We start from the raw sequence: 23632 nt of genomic DNA on the forward strand, positions 1-23632 counted from the left end.
GTTATCATTGATGTCTGGCAGAATTTCTGGAAACAGTCCAAATATAATCCGTTTCTAAGGAGTTTTGTTGGTTTGACTTTTCATGAATTGACATGGAATGACCTTGAATCTCAGGAAGCACCGCGGAGTATTTAATTGTATTCCTATAAAATCCCTTCCACAACCGACTCACAACTGCACTGCCCGTAAGCCTCAATGAAAAATATGAAAAGCCCCACTGAATATTAATAGCGAATTTCATTGAACTGCTCTGATATGGCTCGCGGTTTGATCTATTTCGTCATGAAATCGGACAAATAGCATATAAATATTATTGATCTCAGTTCGACCTTGAATGAAAATATGCATAATTGCCGGAGCGAATTTCACTACAGTTTTTCCCGCCAAAATGTCTATGCTGATTGGATCCGTACCGATCGGTTTCCATCAATGAAGGAAGTTAATCCGCATAGGAGAAACGATTCAGATCTACCTATGAAACACTAAAAATTAAGTCACCTGGATTTAAAACCCAATTTTGTGTCGAGTTTATTGTTATTTTTAAAATTCAGTACGTATTAATTTCAATCAGAGATAGATTTAATTTTAGAAGTAGGAATGGAGAACAGAGTAATGTGGGCGCGCGTCAAAGTTCCTGACCCCTTTCCACGAGACGGAGGGGTATGAAAGAAGAGGCGGGTCATAGCGACAGAGGTTAAAAGAAATTACGTATTTTTCGCCGTCCCCGTTAGCAACGTCATCAAAACGTAGTTTAAGTGAGCCAATAAGATAATTTAAACTTTTCGTTACGTATTCGAGGGAGGGGCTCTATACTGGTCTATGAGTCGGACCAAGATCTCATTCACGTAAAGAGAGAACGTTCGAGTTTACCTTCATCTACCCTACCATCAAGTACTACCTAGTCCCCTCCCTAAAAAAAAATCCCGCCATTTTATCGATACACTAACACCGCCTGGTGGACTATCCATTCATTATTTATCGAAATTGTCGTTCTCGATCTCGATGTGAGGGAGACTGACTCCAGAATTAGTAGAAATGTTTATTAAAGCAACAGTTGATAGTGCTGGTTATGTCGAAATAAATATAGACCGAATAGTAAATAGTAAAATAGACAATAGTTACTCGATTATTATAACAAGAAAGGCCACTATTATTTTCCTTAAGTGTCAGAACAACCAAGGCTTACGTTTGAAACTTCAGGTAAATAGCCATATTTTAATATAATACCACGTTATTTTTATCTGTCCCTACCCCGATTGATAAAAAATATATTTTTAATAAGGCCGATCCGATGTTATTAATCTGAATCGTATACTAATACTTAACATTGTTGCCAATAGTTTCTTTCGACTTCTTGCCCAGGCCGACTCTCGAGTCGCTACTGGCCTGTCCATTTAACATTTTATTCAGTAATTTGAGGTTAGTAGGTGGCGAGCTAAACCATACCCCACTCGATCACGCGCATCACGACGCAAGCTGCTCTTGCTATAGCTATAGCGCGAGCAGCGCAGCGTCTGGGAGCGCAGAGCGAGTGGGCTATGGCTAAACCGACCTAAACTAGGCCCCTCCCAGAAAAAAAAGATAACTCTGACTTCATGGAAGCGGATTAGACTGACTCGAACGTTCTCTCTTTACGTGAATGAGATCTTGTTCGGACTGAAGTAAATACTAACCGTTCTCCATTCCTACTTCTAAAATGAAATCTATCCCTATTTCAGTTAAAACCTTTAAATTCGCGTATATCCAGATAGAAAACACTATTTTTCTTTTTGTTAATTTATAGGGCTTAGTTTTTAAAATTTTCTCTAGGCATTTTTTTTATTATATTATTTTAAAAAAGGAGTATACACTCCTTTGAGCTTATAAGGAAGGCCCCTTTTACGTCAGGGTTATATATAATTTGGTTCCTGGTTCTATCAATAAAAGGGGTGGTAGGCTTTAATGAGTTTTTAGGGCTAAAAGCGGAAGAAACGTAAAACCGAGAGCAGCCTCCCTGGAAACCAGGATGAAAAACGGCGAAAAAAATCTTGTTAAAAATTTCTGCTCTTAAAAGCGAACACGTTTAATTACGAGCTTTATAATAAAAAAAAATAAACCCCCCTTCCTAACCCCATCCCCGATACGTTGGGAAAAAGGGTAGAAAATAATGGCAGAGCCCAAAGGGTTATTTTCATAATCAAAAAGACTCTAGGTCTTGAGCATTTGTCACCTTGAGAATGAACCACGACTCGAGCATAATTACCAGCAAAATGGGTTTATATTGAAATATTACATTGTCCCCTATTAACTTTACTGTAATCTTAAAATGAAAGAAAAAAGTGAAAAATAATACCAGCGTGTACTTGGGGATAGCGGTAATAAAGAGTTATATTGGATCAGGAACGAGTAGAAATAGGAGCCCTATTGTGAACTTGTAGTACTCTACACCTCGAGCCTAGACTCCTCCCTTAGTGGGAGAACGGGGGTTTATTTGGTTCTTTCTTGTCACGTGGGAGACTATTTTGCGCCATCTCTCCAACACAAAATGTACTATTTTCCAAAAACGTCTGGTAATGATTGCGCAACTACAGCTAACAGACGCTTTTTTCCTTATCAAGATTATCACTAGAGGGCAGAACTTTCGTAGTTGGAGTTTGCGGGAACTTTTACCACGTGATAAGCAGCGATAATCAAGTTTTCCAACATCCCCCTTTTTCCCGTTGTGGGAGCTAAGATGTACAGCACGGTTGTCAGTCTAAAAAATTCGGACAATTTCTCCTTACCAACTTCTCCCTGATGGGATGCATCTTAAGTATTGCGTAATACTTAACCTTTTTAAGTATTAACTGGGTTAGTCCGGAAACAAATACGGTTGTATTAAGGCGCGGGGGTGTTAACTGATTAAAGAGCTCCCGTTTCTCTTTTGACTAGCTGGGTTCGTTGATGAAGAACGACTTTTTACAAAGCTTGTTCAACAACTTTGATTCAATGTGTATTACGTTATTATTGTGTATATTTATCAAGCGCCTTTCAAGCCGCGTTATTACCTTCCTCTAACATTCGTTCATTGAGTGTAATTAAGTGAAATTACGGAGTTTATGAGAAAGAGGAGAGAATTATTGGGATGTCTGGGGTTTTTAGCCCGTTTTCTTCGCCATTTAGCTTATCAAGGACAAGGATATTTCCCCGATTACTACCACGAGAAAGATGGAAATTAATATTAAGACCATCCATGGTTATGTATAAAAAACTATATTAAAATACGCCACTGCATGCCCCCCCCCGTACTTAATCCAAGCGCGTCACTATCCCAGATGGATTGCTGCCAGAGCATAAACAAGACGGTTACTTTGATATAACGATGAGGTCTACTCTTTGGACACATCTGTATGTACAATTGGTTAAGGAGATCAACCCTATCATTCGATGAAAAGAACTGGGTTGAATTCTGCCTTAAATCTCTCTTTTTGGCACCTGCCCTTTTGGGTTGTGGTATCATGATAACTCGTAATGATAAACCCCTTTATATGTCCCGATACTGATTGTTGTTTACCATCTAAAATCCTTGGGGATGAATAAAGAGCTGCTAGGAATGATGCACTAACCGACGTCACACTATCTTCGGTTTTTGGCGACCTTATTGGAAGTCATCGTCATTGAGAATTCATGACGCGATGCCCTTACCACAGTAGCTCAAAATATACCAGAAAGATTTAGTTGTACATCAAACCCGCGTCCGTCACTGTTTCAGGGCCCAAACATTTTTGGCATGTTATAGTGCTACTGCTGACAAAATTGTGAACTAGCGTCTGGGAATAGTGGTTGTTCCTGGTTTCTGCTAGACAGTTCAGGCCCGGTCGTTCTTAGTATTCTATCAAGGACCATTACCCAAATTGCTGGCTATCCGCCACCATGGAGTAATATTTAAGGAGACCTATGCCTAGTAGCCATTTAAGGCACCTTCAAGTCCGATAAATTTGCTCGATGGACAGTTCCAGTGGAAAACGGAATTAAAGATTTCCAGTTGGCTTAACAGTGTCAATGCGCCCTTATTTCATCTAGAGGACATTTAATGAAAATTAATACGCTTAAAAATGGTGTTTGTAAATAGGGGATTACTATATCGATAAATATGCGTCGTTTTTAAGACGTTATTGGTTATTTCTGTACTCTGATCCACAGTTGGCTTAAGGGAAAGTGTGGAACGAAACGTCACGCTCTACTACAACATACGGACGGAATGAATTCAATATTCATCTCATTGTTTCATAGTTTTACATAATGGGTCTAAAAGGGGGTCATTATTTCGTCCCCTCTTTCTTTTTCAACCTTGTTTGTCTTAACAGCGAAACTGTTTGAAGACGTTAAAGCGTATGTTTTAAAGCGATAAAAACATTTTAGGACCGCTTTTTTTAAGTTTTTTAACTTTTTTATTTAGTCGGGGGAAAAAAAATTAAATTGCTTTCTTTTTTTGGTTCGGCGTTAATATTGAAGCGTTGCGGATTAATTCGCCCTTGCCTATGTTTGAGAGGTCACATTCCCACGATTCCAAAATTTAAAACACCCCGTTTGTAGTTTCCAGCTTTTGAAATAAAAGAAATTTGGAAATTTAAAAAACTATTGATTATTTAAAAAATTTAAACCCTTCCCACAAATCCCGATTAAATTTAAATTTGGTTACCCATAAACACGTGATGTAACTAGAATACTGCGCAATGATTAAATCATTGCCAGATTCCGTTTACACTGATTGCGGATTAGTCGTAATAATTTTACCACTGGCAACGGTAAGAATTCTAATCATTACGTGCAATATACTTGTACACATTATGGAGTATAGAAGAAGAATTCCCCAGATTTTAGTATTTCATATTTTAAGCTAAATTCGAGTGTTATTAATTATTTTAAGTTTTTTAATTATGTTTTATGTTAACTTAGTACATTTTAATAGTTTATTAATGGGTTATTGGCTAACCGTTTATGATTTATCATTTTTAATTTCAGATTTGAATGAAGTTGTATATCTTTAATGTCGTGGACCGAGTTATAAGTACTATCAGATAGTAATTGGGTGAGGAATCAGAAGGACCGATCCAGTACCAAGTTCGCTTCGATGACCGAAATATTATTTCAACATTTCTGAGTAAGTACTATTTTAATTTAATTATTTGTTATCTTTAAGATAATATTGGTGAATACAGTGTAGAGAATCATATGAAAGTTGAGGGTACTAAGCGATTTCCTAAGGATGGAAAACAGTAATTAACCTAATTGTCAGTTTAATATATTTATACTTAAAATCACCGTGCGATGGCGTTATTTTCCGATGTAATTTTTCATAAACCCCAACGGGATTTGGTTGTACTGTACCTTTTGCCACGTGTTCTCGAACTTTATTACGAACCAGCTTAATGACTTCACGAATCATTCATTGATCTTATAAACACGATACAGTGAATATAAAAACCTGGCGGCAATATCAGCACTGTAGGCTCTTCGTGAGGGGGGGGGACGTAAATAACGATCCGCATTTTTCTGGTATATCAAGGTCATTCAAAATTTCAAAGGTATAAGCCCTGGGGGGGGAGACAAGCGATGTATTCCCCTATGCTCACTGCATTCAGCAAGCAACAAAATTACTTCTTAGGAATCAGAGTTCGCGATTTCCACTTGAGATCATGTGATTTAGGTGCGTCGCTATTTGTTGCATGTAGTAGAAATACGTCATCAACTCGTCATATTGAGTCGCGAGCTATGAATCTGCGGATTCGCAATTTCACCAAGGCTTAAGAAAGAAAGGATATAAGAGGGAACGAATTTTAGAATTGTTTCGAGGCATGAGCTTTTGTTGGACTAAAAACCGATTAAAAATTTTATAGCCCCATAGTGCCACTGCAGGTTTTTCTTCTTTTTAATACACGGTCCATTTTGCTACACGATCATAAAAAAGTGCGTTTTCAGTCTACCTTTTTCGAATGAAGAGTCTTTTTCCTGAACAAAAAAGGCGTTTTCCCCATTATTAATTTAATAACCTAAAAAAAGGAGCATTTTTATATCAGTCATAAAATATTTTCTAGCCAAGGCTTAAGACTTTCCCACACGTAGTCCTAATACTTGTTGATTATTTGCCAGTTTTTTGATCATTTTTAACGTATTTCTTGAAAAATTGTCAAAACAATACAAAGGTCAAAGGGTCAAAATGTTTTCTAGCCAAGGCTTAAGACTTACCCACTTATAGTCCAAATATATGTTGATTATTTACCCTTTTTGATAAGTTTTAACGTATTTCTTGAAAAATAGACGATATTTAAAATTGAATCGCGCGCGCTCAGAGCAGCTCCAGTGCAGACAGTGACAGTGCAGAGCAGCCGCTAGGGTGCAGTCAAGGTATTGTCGGCGAGGGGGCCGTCATTACTCATGAGAGCGTACGAGATTTGAAATCTTTCTCGATTTTCATGATTTCAAAGATTTAAGAATGATTTGACTGATTTGCTAATTTGGAGCCGATTTGAATGATTTGGGAGTGATTTTCACGATTTTACGATGATTTCGATTCGATTTATGTGATTTGAAGGATTTGGAAATGATTTGAACGATTTGTACGATTTGAATGATTTGAATGACTGGTGACTTAACGAGGATTTGAATGATTTGTCGAGGATTTGAATGATTTGTCGAGGATTTGAGTGATTTGGTGCGATTTGCATGATTTGGTAGTGATTTGAATGATTTGTCGAGGATTTGAGTGATTTGGTGCGATTTGCATGATTTGGTAGTGATTTGAATGATTTGTCGAGGATTTGAGTGATTTGGTGCGATTTGCATGATTTGGTAGTGATTTGAATGATTTGTCGAGGATTTCAATGATTTGATGCGATTTGAATGATTTGGTAGTGATTCGAGTGATTTGGTGTTGATTTCATAGTGATTCTAATGATTTGATTGATTTGATGATTTCTTGATTTGACTGCTTTGTAAAGTGATTTGACTGATTTACGATTTATTTCACTGATTTGAATGATTTACTAGCGATTTCACTGATTTGTGCACCGATTTGAAGGATTTGATTGATTTCATAGCGATTTTAGTGATTTTCTAGATTTGGAAAGTGATTTATGTGATTTGAATGATTTAAAAACCAGGTGTACGAGATTTGAAGGAGCGACGGCCCCCTCGATTGTCGGTCCCCAGCAAAACGTACGAGAAGAGTGTTAAATTTAAAAATTAAATCTAAACTTATGATAGGGTTTAAGAAATAAATTGTAAACGCCTACTGTTTGTTGTGTTCCCTTGTGTACCCAGCGAGGGTATAAAAAGGTTTTGGCAGATGGATCAGCAACAAAAGTAAATAAATAAACCCAACCGAGGCTTAGACCGTCAAGATCGCGATAACATGGGCACGTTAAACTGATAAAATTTGAAATCATTATGTTAAAAATTGAAAACCTGTAGCGAAAACCCATGATTTAATATGCAATAATACCGCGAAAAAAGAAATCGAACCCCTAAACTAATTTGTATAATTTATAATTAATCTCAAAGTTTAATATACTGCCATAGACTTTACATTAGCTCCATTTTTTTTGACTGCACCCCTCCCCGACAGAGTACGCTAAGTTCTCAGTGCAGCTCGCGCGCCAATTTTAAATATCGTCTATTGTGAAAACAATACAAAGGTCAAGGGGTCAAAATATTTTCTAGCTAAGGTTTAAGACTTTCCTATTCGAAGCCCAAATACGTGCTGATTATTTACCAATTTTTTTTATAATATTTTGAACTTATTTCATGAATGTCAAAATAAAACAGAGGTCAAGGGGTCAAAAATACTTTCTAACCAAGGCTTAAGACGAAATTTCCCACTCGTAGCCCAAATAAGTGTTGATTATATACTAGTTTTGATAATTTTTAGGTATTTCTCGGAGAATATCAAAATAAAACAAAGGACAAGGGGTCAAAAATATTTTGTTTTTATAGCCAAGGCTTAAATCTACACCAAATAGACCGTGTTGATTATTTACTAAAAGAGAAAAACACAATTTTATAGTATTTAAAGTAGTGCAGGAACTTGTCAAAGTAAAACAAAAGGTCAAGGGTTGAAAGGTTAGAATAGAGGGCGCAACCAAATGATCCCGTAACCTTATAATATTGAATTTTAGCCCCGGGAATTAATGCTCCATATTTTTTCTCCTAAACTAATTCTAAACGAAGGGCCCCATAAATTTATTTCAATAAAGGAAGTGGGGGTTGTAGGTAGTTGAGAATGACTCACGATCGGTTCGCTCAAATAATCATAAAAAATCATGAATTTACAAGGTTTTCCCCGGGGCTGCTGCGTAGTTACCTTGCCCAAGAACCGCGGGGACACACACACACAAAAAAGAAATTATTATTTGAAATAAGGTTTAAAATGACCGCCGACTGCAGTTTTTATGGTTGGCAAGTGAACGTAAAAAACCAAATTTTTTTTTATTTCTTCTTTCTCCTTGTCTGAAAACAATTTTTACTCCGACCTATACATCCCCCGTTGTGAAACATTTTAGTAAAAGTAATATAAAATAAATTTTACTTAATATTGAATTGTGAGGGGGGAGGCGAGGCAGTTGTTTGAATGTAACCATATCCAAAAATCATTTTTCTATTTCTTTGAGTAAATATGTCCATTTAAAAAAACTATTTTTCATATACACTTTTCGTTTCATTTAAATTCAGTTTCTATGAATCTTAACATAGAATCTGCAAAGGATTTGCGGGGACATACTCTTAAGGAGATGGTACTCAGTTGCACAGATTTTTTTAAATCGATGGGCAATTTGGAAAAATTATACGATTTCTAAAATTAAACATAGCCATCTTATTTTTAGCCTCATCGTATGATGAATATCTAAGATGTGGGTGTTAGTTTGTCATGGGATGGAAGTTGGGGTGGTGATGGTGGTTGTGGTTGCTTCGTCGGTTGGAATGTGGAATTGGGGAGGGATGATACTGGACTACCTTATTGGATTTGTCTTCAGATTCTGAGAATTCAATCCAGGTCCCTGATTCGTGACTTATTTTAAGGGAGATTGAAGAAATGGTTAGGTACATTGGAATGTGGTAAATGGAGACTGAATTCAGTCGCATAGAAGGGGTACTCACTCTAAGGATTACGGGAAATCATTCTAGCAATGTATCACATCTTAGACCACTTAACCATGGACAGGCAACTGAAAAGGGAGCTAGGTTTGAACTGAGCACCGTGGCGGCGAGTGTCGCAAGTTTATCAAATCCTAGTAAAATAGTTAAATTTGGCGATAAATTGCGGTCGTAGACGCGTGAGGGCGCGTGCTATGCATTGCCATTTGCTAACGCGAGTTTAACACGGCTTTGATTGTCCATGGTTAAGTGATCTGAGAGCTCATCACCAATACCACTCCATTATCAAACTTCCCTCCTCCAAGCTAAGTACTTAGTTTCTTTTATCCAACTTGTAAGATCAATTTGTCGCTTTTGACTTTTTCCTTTCGTCTGAGACGTTAGTTTTTGCTGGATAGTTAGTCGCGTTCCGATTATCGGAGGTGACGAAGGATGTAAGCGTGGCTAACCAGGTGTTTTAATCCCTTTCCGCCCCTTGTCCCAACCCCCAAAACGCCCCTATCGTCTTTTACCTACCTTATACCTTACCGTTTTAGTCGGCTTCCTCCCAAATTTTTAAATTTTCCACCCGGTCAAGCTTGGTTGACATTCCGTGAAGAGAACCTATTTTTTTTTTCAGCGAATACGTTTTTTCCGCTTAAATTTTTATACAAAATGTTTCGAATTACGTAAATTTAAAAATTTATGCACGGAGGATTTTCTATATAGTAGCTGAAGTCCATTACTTGATATAAAAAGGGTTCAGGGATAAATATAAACCCATCTACAGTGTGGAACAGGTCCGAAAAATATTTTATCGTGTTTGGAAATCGCGGTACTGTCGTCGGGCTAAATCTGTATAAAAAACTACAGATATAACAATAAGGTGACCATGCTTATGGGTTGTTGTTAATTTGTAATATCTTTACTCACTATAGAATTTAATGATAATTGATAACAGGGATAGATTTAATTATAGAAGTAGGAATGGAGAATAGAGTAACGTGGGCGCGCGTCAAAGTCCCGGACCCCCTTTCACGGGACGGAGGGATATGAAAGAAGAGGCGGGTCATAGCGACAGAGGTAAAAAGTAATTACGTGTTTTTCGCCGTCCCCGTCAGCAACGTCATCAAAACGTAGTTTAAGTGAACGAATAAGATAATTTAAACTTTTCGTTACGTGTTGGAGGGAGGGACTCTATACTGGGCTATGAGTCGGACTGAAGTAAATACTAACCTTTCTCCATTCCTACTCCTCAAATTAAATCTATCCCTGTTAATTACTACTAAAATCAAAGGAGTCTATAGCTTACTTAAAAAATATACAATCATTTTCATTGGTCTGCAGTTGCGTATACCAATTTCTTTCGTCACCAGTCTTGCAATTTTCACACTTTCAAAATAAATGTTGATCTCATTTCTTCCACTCTTTATATTTTTTTATTGAAAAACCTTTTTCACAACACAAGACATAAAATTCTCCTTAACGCACTTAGTACTTGCATATCCAGACAAGTTGCCGGTAATACTTAATTAAGTTATTGGATACATAGTAGAGATGTTAAGCAACCACGTGTTCGTGTAACAAGGGGATCACGAACTGCCGGCGTAAATCAATGCTAAAACCATTCTTTGACATACATGTAAAAGGGTTTACTTAATCTCTCTATTATATAACGAGGTAGTATAATAATACAAAATAAAATCTACGTGAAATCGATTGACATGAATAAAAAACCCGCCGGTGGATTTTGTGTTTAAAATGGCTTTTCTCCAGCAATATATTAAAAGGGAGGTTGATAGACCAACCTCCTTGTCTACATGTATAGTTATCAATCCGTTCTTGGTGTATTATATAATAGACTAACCCCCCTGCTCCACGAGCGTCCCCTGGCGGCGGCGGTACACGGTACACTTTCTAATTTATCAAAAGAATTGATTTTCAGCGACACTCCATTAATAATGCTATTTCATTAATGAGCTTTTTAGGCCGCTCTCCCTAAAAATCCGACTAATAGCCCTAAGCCCCCCCCCCCCTGCATCATTCACCACCGCTTTATTACGCTATTTTTGCCAGGCACGAGTAGTAGCCCCGCCAAGATCCAATTTTAATCCATATACGGATAAAAATCCCCATATTTTCCACAAAAGCGAGCGAGGGTGCTATGTATATCTTTCAATATTGATTTTTTTTAGCGCTTCAAGACCCTTTACCCTGTAGATAAAAGAAATGTATAACAAAAACCTAGATTATTAAGGATTTCTAGAAGTATAGCACCCCCTATCATAAATCTAAAAGGTGTATACAATAGATGAGTGGTTTTTGGAATAGTATTAAATACCAAAAATTAATCAAAGATTTACCTGGGTTTTTTGGTTCTCATAATTATATCTTATTATTTCGTATTATTGGAAGTATTTTTATTTTTATCTTGTTGGAAAATTCAAAGTTTTATAAAGCAAATTGAGTCTTGACATATCTCTTGTTTAGCTGAGGTGTAGCTTTTAAAACGCAAATTTAGTAAATTGCCGTTTAAACGCAATAACGGTTGTTTTCTCAAACGCCGAAAGATTTATTGAAAAAATAACGTTTTGTTATTTACGAAGGTATTTGGTTCACATCACCTCTCTGGATTTGCATGAAAAGCTTGTTTTTTAAATTTATTTTAGAAAGTTGATAAATAAAAATAAATGGTGTAGCTTCTGATATTTCCCGGTTTTCCCCCATATATTTCCAGGTGCAAGTTCACCTGTAACGTCGGGATTGGTTATTTTTAGTAAAAAGCTACCCCTTCAGGACAAACTTATTCCCCTGATTTCCCTGTATAGCTACCCCTTCAGGACAAACTTATTCCCCTGATTTCCCTGTATAGCTACCCCTTCATGACAAACTTATTCCCCTGATTTCCCTGTATAGCTACCCCTTCAGGACAAACTTATTCCCCTGATTTCCCTGTATAGCTACCCCTTCAGGACAAACTTATTCCCCTGATTTCCCTGTATAGCTACCCCTTCAGGACAAACTTATTCCCCTGATTTCCCTGTATAGCTACCCCTTCAGGACAAACTTATTCCACTGATTTCCCTGTATAGCTACCCCTTCAGGACAAACTTATTCCCCTGATTTCCCTGTATAGCTACCCCTTCAGGACAAACTTATTCCCCTGATTTCCCTGTATAGCTACCCCTTCAGGACAAACTTATTCCCCTAATTTCCCTGTATTTTACTAAAAATCATAAATTTCCATCCCATGAATTTTTAGTGAGCAATTTATTTCCCCGAGTTTTCCCTGATAATCCAGGTGTGTACGAACCCTGTGATATTTTTCAATCAATACTATCTTATATACGCCCACTTAAATTCTAAGAAATACTTACGTTAATTCTAAACCATTTCTGATTTCCTTAATATCATTAATTAACCTCATTTGAAATAAGTTTACCAATCTCGTTAATTCCGTTTTGCCAATTTGGAAATTATCCTTTTAATCTCGACCCCAAATTAGTTTTTAAATCTTGTAGGAAGGACCCCAAGTGCACTCACTCACTATATGCGAATATGTTTTTAGATTAAGTGGTTTTTCTCATTTAATTTTAACGGAGGGGGTCTTTATATATATACAATAGCGGCGTTTATGCAGGCTAGTTTAAAGCGACTCAGATCCGCCCTTAGTCAAAAGTTTATACGTCAGAATTTTTGACGTTTGCCACGATCCGAGCTTCCCCCTTGTAGCACGCAACAAGCTTGCTTGAAATGAAGGTTCAAATACATGTAGGAGAGCGTATATGAAAACTGCTGCCTACATTGTTGTTTGTATTGGGGGAGAAAACACCTAGGTATTTTTCACTCTCCTCTCAAGCTGAAACTATATACGGTGAAAAGTATTATAAATAAAGGAAAAATAAGGTAAATTAAAGAGTTTTAAACAGGCAGTTTCCATAGAAACCAAACTAGGGGTCACGTTATTGCCATCAAAACTCAAACAAAATGCTCTCTACCGCCTCAATAACGTCATAAATGAAGTCCATAACCCTAAGGTTTAGATAATAATGCCCAATTAGCCTACTTATATAACGTCTGGACATTTGGGTTTTGTGTGTGAAAACATTAAGTGTTATTTCGCGATTAGACCGCGGATTCAAATCAAAAACTAAAGGCCATATCTGAACACTGTTTCTGATTAGTCTGCCATAAATTGGAAGATGCATGTTCTTAGTATAGGGTTAAACTGAGTGAAAAGTGTTAAATAACCTACAACATTTAGTTACGGAGATATGGCCTACCAAACATTGATTGTCCCCAAGAACAAGGGAGTAAGACATATCATCCTCCAATAGAATTCAAGCTAAGAACGTCATTGAACCTTTACCTAACAGAAGTAGAAGAATAAATGAGTAGAAGTGAACGTACACTTGTAACTTAAAGCTAATTACTCCACAAGTGTCACAAGTACCTTGTTTTAGGGCCCGGTCTGATAAATGACTCCATATTGCATTTTAGACTCAACGTTTCTTTGAACTCAGTTTAACCTTAAGAACACACCCTTTAATTTATGGCAGACTTATCATAAACACCCTGTATATGTATGGAAATAAAAAACAGCTTTACCTAGATAGCTGAAATTTTGCTGAGACAATTACTACTAGCAGTAGGTACTCTTATAAGAATGATGATTGAAATATTAGGGAGATACCTTTCTGAATGTTGGTGTTGTTGAATCGACCGTCATAATACATTCTCAAGAGCTTAGTTTTTTAGTATTCTTAAGTAAGACGAGTGCGCAAGCCATATCAATTTTACTATATTTTATTGGAAACAACCACAATAATTTTTTACGTAAAGATGTTTTAGTCTTGTGTTGACCGACTAGAAACACCAATTGAAGATCTAGCTATATTGAATATATAATTTTTCTGTATCGGTCAGTTTTACCGCGATAAAATTGGCCATTTGTCCAACTAAACCGAAGTCCAAATGAACTGGCGCAATCCTTTTATTGGATATTGGGATTCGGTCGAATATATTACTTTAAATGACGTACTTCCCTTGTCATTAATATATTATCGTGCTTGGCCAAACCCTGTAACGCACTCGAAACGTTGTTTGTACCCGATGGATGATGTTAGCTAGGAAACAAATTTACCTTTGTGCCAAAAAAAAGCGAAAAAACGAGGATTGTAATTAACTATAGAAACATAGCTAACATTGCCTTAACTTCACCGTTAGTTTATTTTATATTTTTCCCTTTCGAAACTGGAGCCAATGGGGCATGGAATAAAAGGTGGGGGTGCGGAGGTCAGCTTTTGATGTCGAGAACCGCCCATATTCGATATCGAATTTGTTCGGGGTTTTTTTGTCGCTATTAGGCGACTATTTACCGCGATTTCTCAATGTTTTGACTCGTTTGATTACTCTTGGCTTGCTTTGGCGGACTAGCGAGATAAATCCGTGTTTGGCGATCACGAAAGCCCCGAAGGCGGGAAAAACCGAGGGGAAGAACATAACTACCAAGTGTTTCATACACTACTTTCTTTCAAAGATATCGTAGTTAATAGATCATGTATGAAATTACATGGAGAGAAACCAACACACAGGGCCGAGGCTCCATTGCGGGTGTTCTGATTGCTACTCGCGCCAACAGGCAACGCCAGATGGAGTTCACCCGAGTTACAGTAGACGCGGGTGGTTAGCCGAGTAGCATTGCCTCTAGCGGTGCCACTTGGCGAGAGGGAAAACACCCCAAGCCTTGCCCAGGCTTGCTGTGTGTTGGTTTTTCGGTATGTAATTTCCGAAATGGTCTATTTTTGCATTAAGTGATTTTTTGAAGGCATTAAGGAGGATGAAGCCTATCATTTTCTGAAACGTTTTACAATAGACCATTCCATTAATGCCATAGGAGAAGTAGTGGAGAGCCGCCATTGGAGGCTGTTTCTCCCTCACCACGAGGTACTGCAAGAGGCATTGTTCGTCGCTAATCGCGGCTAAATCTCCATGAAATTGCTCCGTCGCTGCGAAAAAATCCCCTTAAAATTGCTCCGTCGCTGCGAAAAAATCCCCTTAAAATTGCTCCGTCGCTGCGAAAAAATCCCCTTAAAATTGCTCCGTCGATGCGAAAACATCCCCTTAAAATTGCTCCGTCGATGCGAAAACATCCCCTTAAAATTGCTCCGTCGATGCGAAAACATCCCCTTAAAATTGCTCCGTCGATGCGAAAACATCCCCTTAAAATTGCTCCGTCGATGCGAAAACATCCCCTTAAAATTGCTCCGTCGATGCGAAAACATCCCCTTAAAATTGCTCCGTCGATGCGAAAACATCCCCTTAAAATTGCTCCGTCGATGCGAAAACATCCCCTTAAAATTGCTCCGTCGATGCGAAAACATCCCCTTAAAATTGCTCCGTCGATGCGAAAACATCCCCTTAAAATTGCTCCGTCGATGCGAAAACATCCCCTTAAAATTGCTCCGTCGATGCGAAAACATCCCCTTAAAATTGCTCCGTCGATGCGAAAACATCCCCTTAAAATTGCTCCGTCGATGCGAAAACATCCCCTTAAAATTGCTCCGTCGATGCGAAAACATCCCCTTAAAATTGCTCCGTCGATGCGAAAACATCCCCTTAAAATTGCTCCGTCGATGCGAAAACATCCCCTTAAAATTGCTCCGTCGATGCGAAAACATCCCCTTAAAATTGCTCCGTCGATGCGAAAACATCCCCTTAAAATTGCTCCGTCGATGCGAAAACATCCCCTTAAAATTGCTCCGTCGATGCGAAAACATCCCCTTAAAATTGCTCCGTCGATGCGAAAACATCCCCTTAAAATTGCTCCGTCGATGCGAAAAAATCCCCTTAAAATTGCTCCGTCGATGCGAAAACATCCCCTTAAAATTGCTCCGTCGATGCGAAAAAATCCCCTTAAAATTGCTCCGTCGATGCGAAAAAATCCCCTTAAAATTGCTCCGTCGCTGCGAAAAATCCCCTTAAAATTGCTCCGTCGATGCGAAAAAATCCCCTTAAAATTGCTCCGTCGCTGCGAAAAAATCCCCTTAAAATTGCTCCGTCGCTGCGAAAACATCCCCTTAAAATTGCTCCGTCGATGCGAAAACATCCCCTTAAAATTGCTCCGTCGATGCGAAAACATCCCCTTAAAATTGCTCCGTCGATGCGAAAACATCCCCTTAAAATTGCTCCGTCGATGCGAAAACATCCCCTTAAAATTGCTCCGTCGATGCGAAAACATCCCCTTAAAATTGCTCCGTCGATGCGAAAACATCCCCTTAAAATTGCTCCGTCGATGCGAAAACATCCCCTTAAAATTGCTCCGTCGATGCGAAAACATCCCCTTAAAATTGCTCCGTCGATGCGAAAACATCCCCTTAAAATTGCTCCGTCGATGCGAAAACATCCCCTTAAAATTGCTCCGTCGATGCGAAAACATCCCCTTAAAATTGCTCCGTCGATGCGAAAACATCCCCTTAAAATTGCTCCGTCGATGCGAAAACATCCCCTTAAAATTGCTCCGTCGATGCGAAAACATCCCCTTAAAATTGCTCCGTCGATGCGAAAACATCCCCTTAAAATTGCTCCGTCGATGCGAAAACATCCCCTTAAAATTGCTCCGTCGATGCGAAAACATCCCCTTAAAATTGCTCCGTCGATGCGAAAACATCCCCTTAAAATTGCTCCGTCGATGCGAAAACATCCCCTTAAAATTGCTCCGTCGATGCGAAAAAATCCCCTTAAAATTGCTCCGTCGATGCGAAAAAATCCCCTTAAAATTGCTCCGTCGCTGCGAAAAAATCCCCTTAAAATTGCTCCGTCGCTGCGAAAAAATCCCCTTAAAATTGCTCCGTCGCTGCGAAAAAATCCCCTTAAAATTGCTCCGTCGCTGCGAAAAAATCCCCTTAAAATTGCTCCGTCGCTGCGAAAAAATCCCCTTAAAATTGCTCCGTCGCTGCGAAAAAATCCCCTTAAAATTGCTCCGTCGCTGCGAAAAAATCCCCTTAAAATTGCTCCGTCGCTGCGAAAAAATCCCCTTAAAATTGCTCCGTCGCTGCGAAAAAATCCCCTTAAAATTGCTCCGTCGCTGCGAAAAAATCCAATTAAAATTGCTCCGTCGCTGCGAAAAAATCCCCTTAAAATTGCTCCATAGGGGCAGATTACAATTGAAAGCGGCATTAACCTAATCTTGTTTGTCATTTGAAGTTGTTCGATCAATCAGGAATCGATCAGATCCGTTTATTTTCAATCGCTTTAACCAGAAGTGAGATGAGACTAGAAGTGAAGGGCTCTAGCATTGATAGTAGATCCTGGCACTAGTGAACAAATTTGTGGATTTTATGCCGCTTCCCACGCGCCTACACTACTGAGAAAAAAATTGGTCGAGTTCCAAAAACATTTCCTACCCCCTTCCCCTGAACCTAAAGCGGCCGAACACGGACGCGGCTCCTTGAATCTAGTTCGGCCGTCTACCACCGCGAGCGTCTCTCGTTTTGGAGGGAAAATTCAGAAACTGCTACTAGAGGGCCAACCGCTTTAGTGTTATCAAGAATTTTCACCTTCGCCGAGTGAAGAATTTGGTTAGCTCAGTACTTCTGGTCTCATCTCACTTCTGCTTTAACTGAACCTCAATGCCAAAGAACTTGGTTAATGCAGTGTCGTGTTACATCAAAAATTAATCGCTATTTGTAACGCTTCGCCATACCTTATTAAGTTCGTCCAAAATTTCTGTTTGGGTTTTGCGAAAAAAACAGAATTTATTTATTTTCAGTAACTATCCTCCCCCTTGTGAATGTAATACTATTTTCTACCAATAGTTTTCGTATTTTTACCTTTCGTGATTATTATATTTTCGTCCACTTTTGCGTGATTTGTTTTACTACTTTTTTTTTCTGTCATGTTTTACTTTCGGTGACATATTTTTTTTTTGTCCCTCGAGGCGGAATGGTTAAGAATCCAAAATTAGTTTCGTTGTAATATCGACAAATCTGAAACAAAGTTATAAGCAAAACCCGCTATATAAAGTCAAATGTCAACTTTATTTGACTATGTCGTTGCTATATAGGTCAAGCGGTATAATGAAAAATATTTAATAGTTAAGGTGTCGTTACAAAGACTTCCGTATTAAATTTTCATCACTGTTTACATTGTTTTAATGATTGTGCCTTGAAATGTTTAACATGTTGTCTAGGGTTTAAATTATGTAAAATGTTTAACAATTAAAGGGATTATGAAATGGGTAGATTTTTTAACCTATTTGAAGTTTGGAAGTAATTTTGAAGTCATTGGTAAAACTTACCGAAACCTTTATATTAATTTTATAATAAGTTTCTAAAGTTGATGTGTTAAAACTAACGCTCATTATTTAATATACAAAAGTTTAAAAATATTACAAAAAATCCCTCTTAGGTAATTGTAACGATTTAGTTGTTAATTTAACACTAATTACAATTAAAATTGAGGACGCAACCAATGAGAAAAGGTATCGGAAAAACATGGATAGAACCCAGGGTGTTTCTGAACAGTCCATCAATAATGAAGGAGCGTGTTTATTGGGCCATTTTGAGTCGAAAATGTTCTATGACATTTTGCCGTCCGAGCCACTGTTTTCGAGTTATGATTTGAATGTTTTAGGATGATCCCTTAATTAAATTACAGTTGTAATTGAATTTTCTAATTAAATTTAAGGGGTCATACGTAAATTACTCCAATTCCAACTTGAAAACAGTGGCTCGGACGGAAAATAGTCATAGAACATTTTCGACTCAAAATGTTCCAATAAACACGTCCCTTCATTATTGATGGACCTTTCAAAAACACCCTGTATATTGGATCCCTTATTATTTATCTTTCAATCATCAAACTTGAATTAAATAAACGTTAATTCCAATTTAAATTAAACACGCAACAAGTGAGCGAAGTAATCGAGAAACTCGTAGAACCTTGGAGGAGAGAGGTGAGATGGAGTTGAATGTTAGCCGGATATGCAGCAATGTAAGTATCCCAGAGTACCTTGACGAACGCCCTAAACTTGGAAGTGGATTGTCAAGTGACGTTTCACCCATATCACCTAATGACAAGCTCTTAGTTACCAATGACAAACTTATGGAACATATCTTATGAATTTATGGTTACTAGAGATGGGCCGATACCAGTTTTAACCGATACCGATATCATTCAATACTTGGGAAACCGATACGTACCGATACCGATATTTTACCCGATCCTTCGAATAAACCGATATTAAACCGATACCGATATATTAACCGATATCAATAAAAAAAAATAAGAAAATAGGTTGTAGAGATGGGCCGATACCGATCCCATATCGGTATCGGTACTGATATTTGACTTTAACCGGTATATTTCTTTAAAAAATATCGGTTCATTTTTAACCGATACCGATATATCGGTTAAAGTCAAATATCGGTACCGATATTGGATCGGTATCGGCCATCTCTAATGGATACAGGTATGGAGATTACTGCTCCATCTCACCTCTTTCCTCCCTTCATGCGCAAACAGAGATCTAGCTTTCTCTCTCTTTCCTTCTCTTCAGTCAGGAATTTAAGTGTCCCAGTCACGTCCTCGGTAATTGCCGTCGAATGTCAAAGACTAAACTATATTCCGCCGCTAGAGGGGAGGAGGCGAGTTTTGGACCCATAAATATTGTATTGACAATTTGCTCGTAAGTGCTGCACATTCATGCTCTTATAAAACCAACCCCCTGGGCCTTTTTTTTAGAACTTGTCATCATGGGAAAATGCGCTACTTTATTACTTATACCACGATCCATGAGCGTTACGTAACTACCTTCGTTTCGTACCAAGGTGTTAGAAACCAGATTTTTTTTATTTGAGAAGATTTGTCGACAAGGAAGCTACTATTTTATAAGCAAGATTCTCATTAAAGTGAAATTTTTCTACATGAACTATTTATTTTTATGTATTTAGAAGAAATTTATTATCGTAAACCACCTCCCCTTCAAATTAAATATTTGTATTCCGCTTGATGTGTACAAGAAGAGGTTGCACCTTAAGTAAGAGCTTGATTTATATTATACCTGTTAAAGACTAACGTTGGTTTCTAGACTTATAATAATCTTAGCCCCCGGTTAGACAAACTAGTTAGCTTCTTTATTATTTAACTACTTTTTAATATAAAAAGTACATATACCTTCGTAAAATTTCATAAAATTGCTTTATTTTCTTTTCTTTTTATTACTAGCGGTTGGTTATTCAGTATTTTAATTTGAAAGTGTGAAGGCCCATTGGCAGATTAGTGAAGAATCTTACGTAACCGACGGTGCGTGGTACTGCGTTCATTTCCATGTTCAGACGTGAGAGCAGACGACTTAAAACCAGTCGCGTATATTAATATTATGAATTTGGATCCAAGACATATGAAATGATTCGAATACCTAAAATAGATAGTCTAATCCAAAATGGCGAATACTGCGCCAAGAATCCTTAAACCTTTCATATATCGTCTGCTAAAGCGCAGTTCACTACATCATTCATCAGTATAAGCAGAAGTGAGATGAGACCAGAAGTACTGAGCTAACCAAATTCTTCACTCGGCGAAAGTGAATATTCTTGATAACACAAGAACGGTTGGCCCTCTAGTAGCGGTTTCTGAATTTTCCCTCCAAAACGTGAGACGCTCGCGGTGGTAGACGGCCGAACTAGATTCAAGGAGCCGCATCTGTGTTCGGCCGCTTTAGGTTCAGGGGAAGGGGGTAGGAAATGTTTTTGGAACTCGACCAATTTTTTTCTCAGTAGTGTAGGCGCGTGGGAAGCGGCATAAAATCCTCAAAGAGTCAAATTTGTTCACTAGTGCCCGGATTTACTATCAATGCTAGAGCCCTTCACTTCTAGTCTCATATCACTTCTGGTATAAGGCATAATAGAGTGAGCCTATGACTAAATAAAATACTCTAACGAGGTGGTGCCATCTTGACACTTCCCGACGAAACTGAAAATTTTCAAACTGAACCCGCGAATCTTTTACGTCGTCGTTGACACGTGTCTAATTAAGCGAGCAAAGCGACTTCATGCACCGACGTGAAGCTAAGATTTTAGTCTTATCAGAATTAACCTTTATGGCAAATTAAATTCTTTTCTAGTATACCTACGTAATAGTTAATTTAATTATATTCGAAATTTCATTTAGTTTGTGTGGGTTTATTTTTTGGAAATTGGTTTTTATTTTACTGGAATTTTAAAACATTCCTTAACCGTGATCGAGTAAAAAAATCTGATATATTGATAGTTAATTTTTCTTTCTTGAAAAAAAAAAAGGTTCTTCAACTTTTCCGGGCATATTTTTTTTAATTCCTTCATAGCCTCTTTTGTAAAATTAGCTCGTTTACAAGCGGTGCTCGTAATTTTCCGATTACACCGCGGAGGTAAAAATTATTGAGAAGATATTGGCTGAGCTTCTTCGATGTCAGCTAGCTACTTGGAAAAATAATTAAAGGTTGGGCTTAAAAACTAAACCAACACGAATTATAGCTTCCCTTAATTTTTTTTCTCATCGTTAAAACAAAATCTCTGGTCAAATATGTTTTTTTTTAGAATGAGTTTTTTAAACTTAAATCCATAAAATTTACGGGAGCCAACCCCATAATGTTTTAAAGTTTAAAGAGATAGTTGCAGATGAGCATAAAGAAATTAATTTCACTTTTCTTCTTCACCTCATAATTTGCGTAATGCACTGATAATATACCATTTTCAAAATGGGGGCGCAGTACATCGTTATATCCAAAGACGTTAGATAGGACTTAGTTTCAAGTCCATCAAATTCCTTTGTTTGAAGCCATATCTTTCGTCTTTATTGTCGACCGAAGTACCGGACGACAACAAGGTGGTCCAAATACAAGACTATTTTACCCCCTACTTAGTCGCCATTCTGTGGTGCGCTTATTTTTGTGTAATGAACGATATTTTAGCCCTTCTTGCATATTTTGTACATACAACTATCCCTTTAATAAACCAGTTCCAAGTTTACACTTCCTAGGTACCCGTAATTCGATTAAAATTACCTTGGGCTTTAAAAAAGCGCGAGTTAAAATTGCGGTTTTTGCTTTAATTTATATCGGAATTGATTAGTGTTTAAACTTTAAAAAGATGATTCGTTTTAATTATTTCTTCGAAATTCCCAGAAGTCGTGTTATAAGCAAGCAAGCAAGGAAGGAAGGCCAAATATTTAGTTAAAACATATTCGAAGGATGAAAAATTTCAAAGTGGGTTCAAATAATTTCATTGGTAGTTTAAATTTAAGGATTTTTGAAAAGAAAAAAAAACTTTGTCTTCTAGGTGATGTTTAACTTTTTAAGGGGGAGATATTTTAAAAGGGAGTTTGTTGACAGGCTAAAAATATAACATATCCCTCTTTTATCGCTACCCCCTAGTAACACTATCACGCATAGTTCTGCGCAACAGGGTCATTCAAAGCTGTTTAGACTTTAGATCACGTGAGCATTTTCACTTCTAATGTCATGCGCTGAAGGAGATGCGTATGTTGTATTTCACTTTAGTGAAACCCCACCTTTACTGTCTTGCTAACAAGCAAAAATGTTCTAAATCCCCTATTTATCGATATCCCTTGCCCAAGAAGACCATGCATTTTCGCGCATCGTTCTGCGCAACAGGGAATATTCCAATCGGGTTTATACTTTTAAAGTCCCTGACTTTTCGAACCATGATCGCGTGACGGTTAGCTCTTCGTCTAACTAAATGCAATAGATATTTTCGACGTAAAAAAAAGAGGATAGGCAACCCTCGGTATCGGAACATATATTGCCGTCTGAGCACTCGCATGATACAAAAAGACTACAGCGCAGGCGCCAAGAAGCGAGACGGAGGACAGAGTTTTACCCCCGTGGTTTCCCCTCTAGTTCCATCGAAATGGTCTATAGAGAACTTTCAGATGGAATAGTAGTACGTCACACCCTCCCAATTCTTACCTCTGGTAACCATATTGGGTGGTCTCAGCTCCATTCCTGCTTTAAACCCACCAATATGGCAGCGTAAATTATGTCACGAGACTCAGCTCCTCCTCCAACTGAAAGCTCTCTATAAAAGAGGTGCGCATGAGTGGAGTTTGTTTCGCCTAAATGTGACTCCACGTTCAGAGTCTCTCTGTATTTAAGACTAGTTGAAAAGCCTCCCAGAAAGGGTCATCTAATCTTACGAAAAATTTTCCGACTTACTCGGGGAGTTGAAGAAGAAAAAATCTTAAATAACAGACACATCTGTCAGTTTTTTCTCAAATATAATTACGCAGCTGTTTCGTTTTTAAGCTTTAGAAGTTAAATAAAAAGCGCGAGCCCCGTTCGAACAATTTCGAAGCACTTTTCTACCAATTTTGGAAATTGAAACCGCGACAAATTTTGTAACCTACGAAGGGATCAAAATTAGAATCGTAAACAAGCAGATATACGCCCCTTTTTAGACTCAAATTATGAGAATTTTGGGGAATTACAATTTTTGACAACCGTTACTAATGACATCCTCTTTGAACCAAGATTTTAAACTTTCTT

The 23632-nt window shown here is 37.8% G+C and overlaps 1 protein-coding gene across 2 annotated transcripts in view; it reads left to right on the forward strand.

Annotated features, from left to right (window-relative positions):
- LOC149710188 (uncharacterized) overlaps positions 1–23632 on the forward strand; it is a 321109-nt gene that overhangs the window by 52742 nt on the left and 244735 nt on the right. For both annotated transcript variants that reach the window (XM_089859972.1, XM_089859953.1), the window contains exon 2: positions 4984–5122. The gene's annotated coding sequence lies outside the window, so the exon portion shown is untranslated. The remainder of the gene's footprint in view (positions 1–4983; positions 5123–23632) is intronic.

Source organism: Phalangium opilio, unplaced genomic scaffold (genome assembly GCF_054372755.1).
Source record: "Phalangium opilio isolate 3A_F unplaced genomic scaffold, DU_Popi_V2 ptg000011l_1, whole genome shotgun sequence".
In the NCBI taxonomy this organism is placed as follows: Eukaryota; Metazoa; Arthropoda; class Arachnida; order Opiliones; family Phalangiidae; genus Phalangium; species Phalangium opilio.